This window comes from Ictidomys tridecemlineatus, chromosome 12, assembly GCF_052094955.1.
Source record: "Ictidomys tridecemlineatus isolate mIctTri1 chromosome 12, mIctTri1.hap1, whole genome shotgun sequence".
NCBI lineage: Eukaryota > Metazoa > Chordata > Mammalia > Rodentia > Sciuridae > Ictidomys > Ictidomys tridecemlineatus.
Genome location: NC_135488.1, coordinates 7793264 through 7803273, shown reverse-complemented (window position 1 = coordinate 7803273; position 10010 = coordinate 7793264). Strand labels below are relative to the sequence as shown.

General features: G+C 42.3%; 1 pseudogene; it reads right to left on the bottom strand.

Moving 5' to 3' along the window:
* Positions 1 to 858: 858 nt before the first annotated feature.
* Positions 859 to 1868, bottom strand: LOC101973394 (transcription factor JunD-like; annotated as a pseudogene).
* Positions 1869 to 10010: the final 8142 nt, after the last annotated feature.

The window sequence follows — 10010 nt, the reverse complement described above, 5'->3', positions numbered from 1 at the left end:
ACACATGGAAATAAAGAAACATTTTTTAAATAAATAGATGTAAAGGCAAGAATCAGAAAATTATCTCAATAATTTCAGGAAAAGCATTTGACTAAATGCATGGTCAAAACACTAGAAAACTATGTATAGTAGAGATATATCTTAACACTAAAAAAGCTGTCTATCCTAAACACAAGGGAAACTTATACTGAAAACAGAAAACTAGGAGAACAAAGGATTACAAACAGGAATGTGGACCCACAGCAAAACAAAAACAAAAGAACAAAAGGGCAGGGGGGAGGGGTGTCAGAAGGACAGAAGGGGGTAGCCAGAACAAAGAAAAGGCATAGTATTTTTTCTTCTTCTTCCCATTTCTTTCAAAAACAAACACAATAAAACACACGTGCACACACAACTGTTTGTTCACTATTTGAAACATAAATAGTGCAAAATTGAACACTCTGTTCTTCTCTCTTCCAAAGGCAAAAAAATAAAAAATAAAAGGAAAAGCAGGCTGGAGGCTGCTCCCCAAGAGCCCGCTTACACAGCAGCAGCCAGGGTGCTCAGGTTTGTGCAACACAGAGAAGCTTGGGCAACAGGGGCAGCTCGAGGGGGAACAGAGGCAGCGTGAACGGGGCGTCATGTGCTCGACCCCTAAGGAGCAGGGAAGGGGTCCAACTTGTCAGAGTCCAGGGTGCCCTCTCCAAGTTCTGGGAACCCCCGGGGATATCCCCGGGGACCATGCCTTCTCCATGTCCTGGGCATCCTCAGGGAGAAGGTCGTCAGGGCCACAACTTCTCCAAGTACTAGGAGCCCAAGCCCCCCCACCAACTCGCCCCTCAAGGAGGGGGTCATGCATGAATCCCAAGCTCAGGCTCATTATGCGGGCGCCTGGTGCTGGTGCAGAAGCTGGCAGCCACTGTTGACGTGGCTGAGGACTTTCTGCTTGACCTGGGCCACCTGCTCGCCCAACAGGCTCACATGGGAGGCCAGCTCCATGTTCTGATTCTTGAACGTCTTCACGTTCTCCTCTAGGCACGAGATTAGCTCCAGATTATGTTTGCTGTACTTGGAGGCTGCGATGCTGTTGAGTAGCTGTTTGGGCTTCGCCTTGATGCGGTCCTGCATATCCATGTGGATGGGCGACAGCGGCGGGCTCTCACCAAAGCTTCGCACAACTGGCATCATCTGAGGCTTGTCCTTGAGCATGGCCAGGCATAGAGGCCCCAGTGAGCCAGGGGTGGCATGGTGGGAAGTGAACGGGACAGGCAGCAAAGGCGGGCCTTGCAGCGCCCCCAGCACTAGTGGCGCCACCCGCATAGCTGCTCAGGTTTGCTTAGACCGGTGCCTCTGGCGCGCCCCTGGCCAGGGCCAGCTCTCTGCAGTGTGTGGGTGCCTCCAGCACTAGTGGCGCCACCCGCATAGCTGCTCAGGTTTGCTTAGACCGGTGCCTCTGGCGCGCCCCTGGCCAGGGCCAGCTCTCTGCAGTGTGTGGGTGCCTCCAATGCCTTGACAGAGGGTTCTCCTGCAGGTGGCTGCGCCAAGCTGGTTCTGCTTGTGCATATCCTCCAGAGCCTTGACAATATCTTCATGAACTTCTGCTCCTCGCTGCCACCACCTTGGAGTAGAGGAAGTGCGTGCTCATCAGCGTGGTGGTGACCAGCCAATTGGACTGGATGATCAGGCACTCCAGCTCAGGAGAGGCGAGCTTGAGCAGCTTCACTTCAGCGTGGAGAGCAGGCCACGGGGGGCACCACGCTGGGGGCGCCATCTGCACGCAGGGGGCCCATAGGTGGTGCTGCTGCTTCTGGCCGCGCCATCAGGGGCCTCAGGGGAACAGGCGGCCTGCATGCTAAGTTGCCGCCATTGCCACTGGCGCAGTGCCTCATGGCCCTAGAAAGGTGTTTCCATCCTCAGCCTCCGCCACCAGGCTGGCCCAAGTGGTGGTGGGGGAGTGGCCTGGCCTACCTGAGGATCCACGCCCCCCACCACCTTACACTTGACCCTGCTCCCGCACAGGCAGCTGCAGCTGTGCCTGGACCTCCAATGGCAGAGGCTCCTAGGAAACGTTATTCTTAAGGGAGAAAAATTTAAAGCATTCCCTCTAAAAATTTTAAAAAAAAAGAAAAGAAAAATAATGCCCCTTTTTGCCACTTCTATTCTACATCATCATTGAAAAACTATCCAAAACAATTAGATCAAAGAATTAAAGATAAATGAAGAGAAAAAGAGAAACTCAAACTACCATCCTTTTCTAATGACATGCTTCTATATTTAGAAAATCCAAAAAATTGACCTGAAAACTTTCTTGACTAATGAATAAATTTAGCAAAATAGCATAATATAAAATAAACACCCATAAAACAAATGCATTTCTATAATTAGGCAGTGAATCCACTGTAAAAAAAATTAGGAAAACCACTCAATTAACAATAGCCTCAAAAAAGAAAAAGAAAGCATAAAATAAAATACTTCAGAATCAACCTAAAAATCAGGAAAAATACTTCTACAATAAAAACTAAGGAACACTAAAGGTAGAAATTTAAGATCTTAGAAGATGTAAAGATGTCCCATTCTCTTGGAAAAGCAGAATGATCAGTCAAAATGGTCATTCTAAAAAAATAGTTATACAGATTCAATGCAATTCCTTTTAAACTCCCAAAGACATTCTTCATAAAACTAGTAAAAGCAAACATAAAATTAATTTGAAAAAATAGGAGAGCCACAATAGCCAAGCAGTTCTCAACAAAATGAGTGAATCAGTAGGCATCACAATACTAGACCTTAAACTATACTACAGAGAAATAGTTGAAAAATAAAAAGGTATCAAAAGACATCTAGACCAATCTATACTAGACAAAGATGCCAAAAACATAAATTGGAGAAAAGATAGCCTCTTCAACAATTGGTGCTGGTAAAACTGGAAATCCATATGTAGAAAGATGAAATTAAAACTCTGCTCAAAAAATCAACTCAAAGTAGATCAAAGACTTAGACATGAGAACTGAGACCCTGTGCCTAACAGAAAAAAAAAGAAGGTCCACATCCTCAATATGTTAGCTTAGGATCTGAGATCTTGAACAAGACTCCTAAAACACAACCAGTAAAATTAGGAATCAATAAATAGAATGGATTCAAACTAAAAAGCTTATTCTCTGCAAAGGAAACAATCTATAACATGAATAGAGAGCCTACAGAATGGAAAAATAAATCTTTACCATGCACACATCAAATAGAGCAGTAATCTCTAAGATATATGAAGATCTCAACAATCTTAATGCCAAAAAAGAGAAATAACCCATTAATAAATGGACTAAGGAAGTGAACAGACACTTCATACAAGAAGAAATACAATTGATCAAAAAACATATAAAAACACCATCATCTTTAGCAATTAGAGAAATCCAAATCAAAACTATTTCAATATTTCATTTCACTAGAATGTAGTCATAATGGCAATTATCAAGAATACAAGCAATAATAGTGTTAATGAGGATATGGGAGAAAAAGTACACTCGTACATTGCTGGTGGCCACATCAATGTAGAGTAGGTCTTTTCACAATGTCTAAACTAGGGAACCAACCTAGCTCTCTTCAACAGAAGAATAGATAAATAAAATGTGATATATATATATATATATATATATATATATATATATATATATATATATATACACACACATACATACATACATACACACCCACACGTGTGTGTGAGTGTGTGTGTATGTATGGGTGTGTGTGTATGAAATGTTACTCAACCCTAAAAAGAATGAAATTATGCCACTTGCCAGAAAATGAATGGAACTTAAGAATCCCATGCTAAGCTAAATAAACCAACAGAAAAATTCAAAGAGCTAAATATTTTATCTGATATGCAGATGCTAATTCACAATCAAAGGGACTAGGGAAGATTAAATGTACTTTGGATTAGAAAGAATAAAGAGTAGGGAGGAAAAGAGATATGAGGTTTTGAAGGATAATGAAATGGATCAGATAGTATTACCCTGCATGCTTATACAATTACATGACTGGTGTAATTCTACATCATGTACAACAAGAAAAACATGAAGTTATACTCCATTTATGCATGCTGTGCCAATGAATTATACTGTTATGTATAGATAATTGTAACAAATGCAAAAAAGATAGAATCAAACAAAATGTAAACTATAAAAATTCAAACACTGTTGTACTGAAATAGAAGACAATGTACAGACCAATGCACAGAAAAGAGAATAAGGATAAGCCCAGACATTCACTTCACAATCATCTTTGAGGAGGGGGTCAATAATACAGAATGGATTAAGGATAGTCTCCTTAACATATGGTGCTGAGGACACTCTATGTCCACATGGGGAAGAAAGAAAATCAAAACTTTTCTTATACCATATCAAAACATCAAGTCAGAGAGAAAAAAAATATAACAGTGAGATGAGAATCTGTAAAATTCCCGGAAGAAAATATTTGAGTTCCATTTACTAATCTCTTACCATCCTACTAAGGTGACAAATATGATCTTTACTCTGATTTGATCACTACACAGTGTTGCATGTATCAAAATATCATGCTATACCACACAAGCAAATGAAGTTGTTATTTTTCAATCTAAATTTAAAAAAAAAAGAAAGAAGAGCATAAGTTTGTGAGCAAAATATAAAAGAAAACACAGAAGAAACACTTCACAACATTGCTTTAGGAAATGGTCCTTTGGTTGTGATAGTAAAATGACAGAGGACAGAACCATAAACAGACAAGTATAATTTTTTTTAATGGTTGTTCACAACATTACAAAGCTCTTGACATATCATATTTCATACATTAGATTGAAGTGGGTTATGAACTCCCAATTTTACCCCAAATGCAGATTGTAGAATCACGTCGGTTATAATTTTATTAAACCAAAAGCTTCTGCACAGCACAATAATGCATCAACAGGGAAAAGATTTAACGATTAGGATGAGAAATTACTTACACAACATCTGAGAAGAGTTACACACACTCCTCCAAGAGTTACACACAAAAAAATCCCTATAAAAAACCAATACATGATCTGGGCACATTGGGACATACCTTGAATACCAGTGGTTTGAGAAGCTGAGGTGGCAAGATCACAAGTTAAAAACTAGCCTCATCAAGTTAGCCAGGCACTAAGCAAGAAACTGAGTGAGACTGTGTCTCTAAATTATAAATAAACAAACAAACAAACAAACAAATAAATAAATAAATAAATAAATAAAATAAATAAATAAAAACTCTGGGGAAGTGGCTCAGTGGTTAAGTGCTGTGGGTTCAATCCCAAGTGGAAAAAAAATAAAGGAAACAGAGTAGCATGTTGTTTCCAAAGAAATGTGGTTCAGGTAAAATGGGTGCTAATCTTCAATGGATATAAAAGTTTAATTTTATAAGATAAACAACTTCTAGACATTTGCATAATACTTGCTAAGGAGTAACTTGACCTGAATGTACTTTTTCTAGCCCCACAGTAAAGATTTCATTGTAGTCTCTCTTTTCTAAAGAACTTAGCGCAAGCACAGGTATATTTAATATAGGGTGAAGCTTTTAAACCTTCCCCTTTTTTTCTTTAGTTTACTGATCACTGGCTCTGTCCTGCTGTTTGTAATAGGAACAGGTGAGCCTTCCCAGAACAGGGCAGGAGTAAGTATCTGGAGACAACTGATGATCCCAGAAATGATGTGTAACTGAGGGAGGGAGAGGTGGGGGCTCTGACTCAGAGGTAAAGAAATGTGAAAGAAGAAGAAAGTAAAAAGAAGATTGTGGACAGTTATTGGGAAGGTTTTTTGATAACTCTGAGAAGAACAAGGGTAAAAATCTTTGACTTGCTTTATTTCTTTAAATGTTATAAGAGTACCTGACGGAGGATATTATGTTTAGAGACACTGCCACCCTCTTGAGGTCATGAGGCATTATTAGGACTTAAAAACACATTTGGTAATATGGGTAAAGTAGAATTATATACAGAATCTGGATCTTTACTATTTTTACTAAGATGCTGACCATGCCTATATTCTCCAAACTGAAATCTCTAAAATATCTTCATTGTTTGTAAAATTATCCTTCCTTCTTTTAAAAGATAAGTTGAAGAGCCTAGCTGACCTTAGACCTTCTGGTCGGGAGAAGATGGACACCATGATGGGTATGAGTGTGCTCTGTGGGACTCTGAGGCAGGGAGGGCTGGGTCCATGTGTGGGTCCCTCCTCCCTGCCTCTTACCCATGATGTACCAATGTTCAGAAACCCCAAACATCTCAGTGAGTTTATACATCTTTCTCTCTCTTTATTTCTGTTTTTACTTCCAAAGCATAAACTACCCCCTTGCTTCTGTAATGTTTCATCCTCCTACAAGAGTTACCAATTCAGAACTGTTCTTAAGACACAAGGACAGCCTGTCCTGAACCAGAAAGTGACTACAGATCACCCCTCACAACTCAGAGGGCTCACTGTTTCCTGTGTCCCTAGGGAACCATGTTTACCTTAAGAAAATCTGAGCTGCCCTTGTCTGACATGGGACACCTGGACACACTAAGCCTGTGTTGATTGACCAGGAGGAGCCTCCCTGCAGCTGTGCCCAGCCTGCCCAGCCCTGCTGATTTGCATGTGCCCACAGCACAGTTAACTGCCCTGAGGATTTCTTAAGACCCTTCTCACACCCTGTGCAGGAGTCAGTCCCCATCAGGACACAGCATGGCCATGAGGGCCCCTGATCAGCTCCTAGGGCTCCTCATGCTCTGCTTCCAAGGTAAGGAGGGAGAGAACTTGGGATTTACTAATTACAGTGTGGTCAGTGCTGCCTGGATACTCAGGAAAGTCCTCTTGTAACATAACAGTGATAAGAATATTTCTTTTTAAGTTTTCAATGGCAGGTGTCAGAAGTGACATCACAATGACCCAGTCTCCATCCTTTTTTCCTGTGTCTCATGGAGACAGAGTCACCCTCACCTGCAGGTCCAGTCAGGGCATTAGCAATTATTTACACTGGTACCAGCAGAAACCAGGGCAAGCTCCTAAGCTCCTCATCAGATATGCAAACACTTTGAAATCTGGGGTCCCCTTGAGGTTCAGCGGCAGTGGATCTTGGACAGATTTCACTTTCACCATTAGCATCCTGGAGCCTGAAGATGTTGCCAATTATTACTGTCAACAAGGTAGCAGTTTCCCTCTTACAGTGACACAGGCCATGACAAAAACCTCCCAGGGAGCAGAAGTGTGAGGCTGGGCTGCCCCAGCTGCTTCTCCTGCTGCCTCCACCTATTGAGACCACTCCTCAGACGTAACCAGGCCCTGAGCACTACAAGAAGAGTCAGTCAGAGGAATGGGGGCTCTTCTGCACCCTGACCTTTCAGATCAGCCCCATCAGGCTATGAGCTCACTGTATGATAAAGAAAGTAATTTAAGATCTGAAGAGACTGAATTAGGCAGTATCAGGGGTTGTGCAGCAAAGACAGGCCTCTCCATGTGTTCCACATGGGAATATTTTAAGAAATTTATTTTTAGTATACTTTAAGACCCCAGCAAAATTGAGGTGAAGTACAGGGTTCTCCTATATCCCCTGTGCTTCCAGAGCCTCTCCATCACCACCACCAGACTCTGTTTGTCCTGTTACAATTGATCAACCTCTGCTCAAGTCTACAGGTCACACCAGGGTCATTTTGAGCATTTTGTTGAACTAGACAAGTGGACAGTAACATGTGCCCTGAAGTGTGACATGGCACAGTGCAGGTACCGCCCTCACACTGTCTGAGCTCCAGCTGCTCCTAACCCCCCTGTATGCTGTGGACCTTCATTATTTTCCATCCTGTAGTTTCACCTGGGCTGACATCTGCCTGGCACTCACAGCATGAAGATGTTTAGACTGGCCTGTAACCCTGAGTGCTGTGCACACAAACCTTCTCCAGGGTTTTTTTTTTTTTTTTCAAATTTTTCTTCAAACTTGGTATTGAATCCAGACCCGCACTACCACTCAGCTACATTCATGGTTATATTTGTAATTATATCTATCTATCTATCTATCTATCTATCTATCTATCTATCTATCTATCATCTATCTATCTATCTCTATTTGTGTATCTATGTCTCTATTTATTCATTTATTTACTTATTTATTTATTTATTTATTGAGACAGTATCACTGAAAGTTTTTAGGTCCTTGCTAGGTTGCATGGACATTAACCCTAAGTCTTTTGGCTTGTGGACCTGGGTTGCACCTGCTGTCATCTCTTGGGTTAAGAGACCTGCAGACATGGATTGGGAATGCACCTTGTCTCTCTCCTTTTTAGTTTTGTGGCCTTTTGGACTGAGATCCAAACAGAGATGGGCAAGGCAATGCTATTGACAGCCTATTTTGACAGATTACCAGGCCTTGGAGGAAAAAAAGTGGGTATATTAGGGACAATTCACTTTTGGAAGAGGTATGGCCAGATATTTAAAAATGGGTCAGAATTTAAAATAAGTCCTTTCCAAATAAATGATTATTTAAAGGTTATTACTGAGCAGAGACTGCTGATAATTAGCATGAACAAACAAAGATTCTACATAGTCATCTACTCCCCCATTTAGGCTCTTGAACCAATGTCATGGAGGTACCTCCCTGGACTCATACAATATCAGTATCTTTTCACCCAGTCATGTGACCACTGGCACTTGAAAGCATCCAACTCACCAAGAGAGCTGGACACTGATGACCCCCATTATTACAGCCACACCATGAGACCAGACTAACACTCGACATCCACCTGACCTTAGTGGACATGACCAACACTGGAAGGCTGGGAAGGTTCTCCTCTGTGCCTTTGGGGTCAGTCCTGTGTCAGCCAGAAACATGTGGAGATCTCCTGAGAGCTTTCATGAGTGCTATAATTCTTCCATAATACACCATTCAACCAAGCAACTCATTTACAGAAAAATAATCAACCTAGTGCTTTTGACCATGATATTATCATAAAGGCAGATACAGTGGTGCTAACAAAGAGAAACCCACACAAATCAAGCTATGCTGGCCCTGGGCCCTGTGAGGTTGATTTTTTGTCCTGCCTGGTGTGGAGAAGGATCAGCAACACTTACCCTGTGTGATTCTATTTCTCCCAGACATGGAATATTAGCTCTTCAGAATTGCGGGATCATCACCACCCTCTATATTGTGCCCATGGAGCACCTTGAGAACTTGCGGGATCATCACCACCCTCTATATTGTGCCCATGGTGCACCTTGAGAACTTCTATGTGCTTACTTTGGTTTTCTGGGCAAAAGTTCTTGATCCAAAAGTTTGTCATGGTCACTCTTCCATTAGACTGAGTGAAATGATGAGCATATCGTCATCAGATCCCATAGGACAAGGGACTAATTGTGAAGAAAGGGTCCCATTTTTGAGGCTAGGACTATAGATCCTGGTGATCAATGGCTAATAGGAATCTATCTACACATTTTAAGAAAGTGACTGAAAAATGTGTCAATTCTGAAAGAGATTCAGGAATGGTCCTCCCAATAACATTTTCACTGGTGACAGCTGGTACATCAGTTCAGCAGATGTCAGCATGGAGCTTCAGGTGATCTAGGAGGTGGCCAGCACAGTTCCAGGCAGCATGATGGGGCATAGGGAATGTGACCTTCACAGAGAGATAGGGAGATGTGACCTCTAGCCACAGCCTCCTGGTCAGCCTGAGGCTGAGAATCATGGGGTCCAGTCCCTTCCTTCCTCCCTCACTGTGATTTCATAGTGTCACATGGATATAACAGAAGCCATCCTGGCTGCTTAAGCTAAGGTCTGATCATGGCCTTGGACTAGGATCAGGAGGCAGGAGGAGCAGGTTTAGGGTACTTGCAGCCCTAACCCCCTCACCCTGTCTGTGTTTGCCGAGGTCAGGAGACACAACCTTGTGTGTGGCAGGTGTGTCTGTGAAGCTCCAAGCTGCTCTGCCCACCTTCTCTCCTCCCAGCAGTACAGCCCAGCCAGGGGTGGGCTCTGAGGCCTTCACCTTAGAATCCTCCTGCACTGATCTAAGTTAGGTGGGTTTA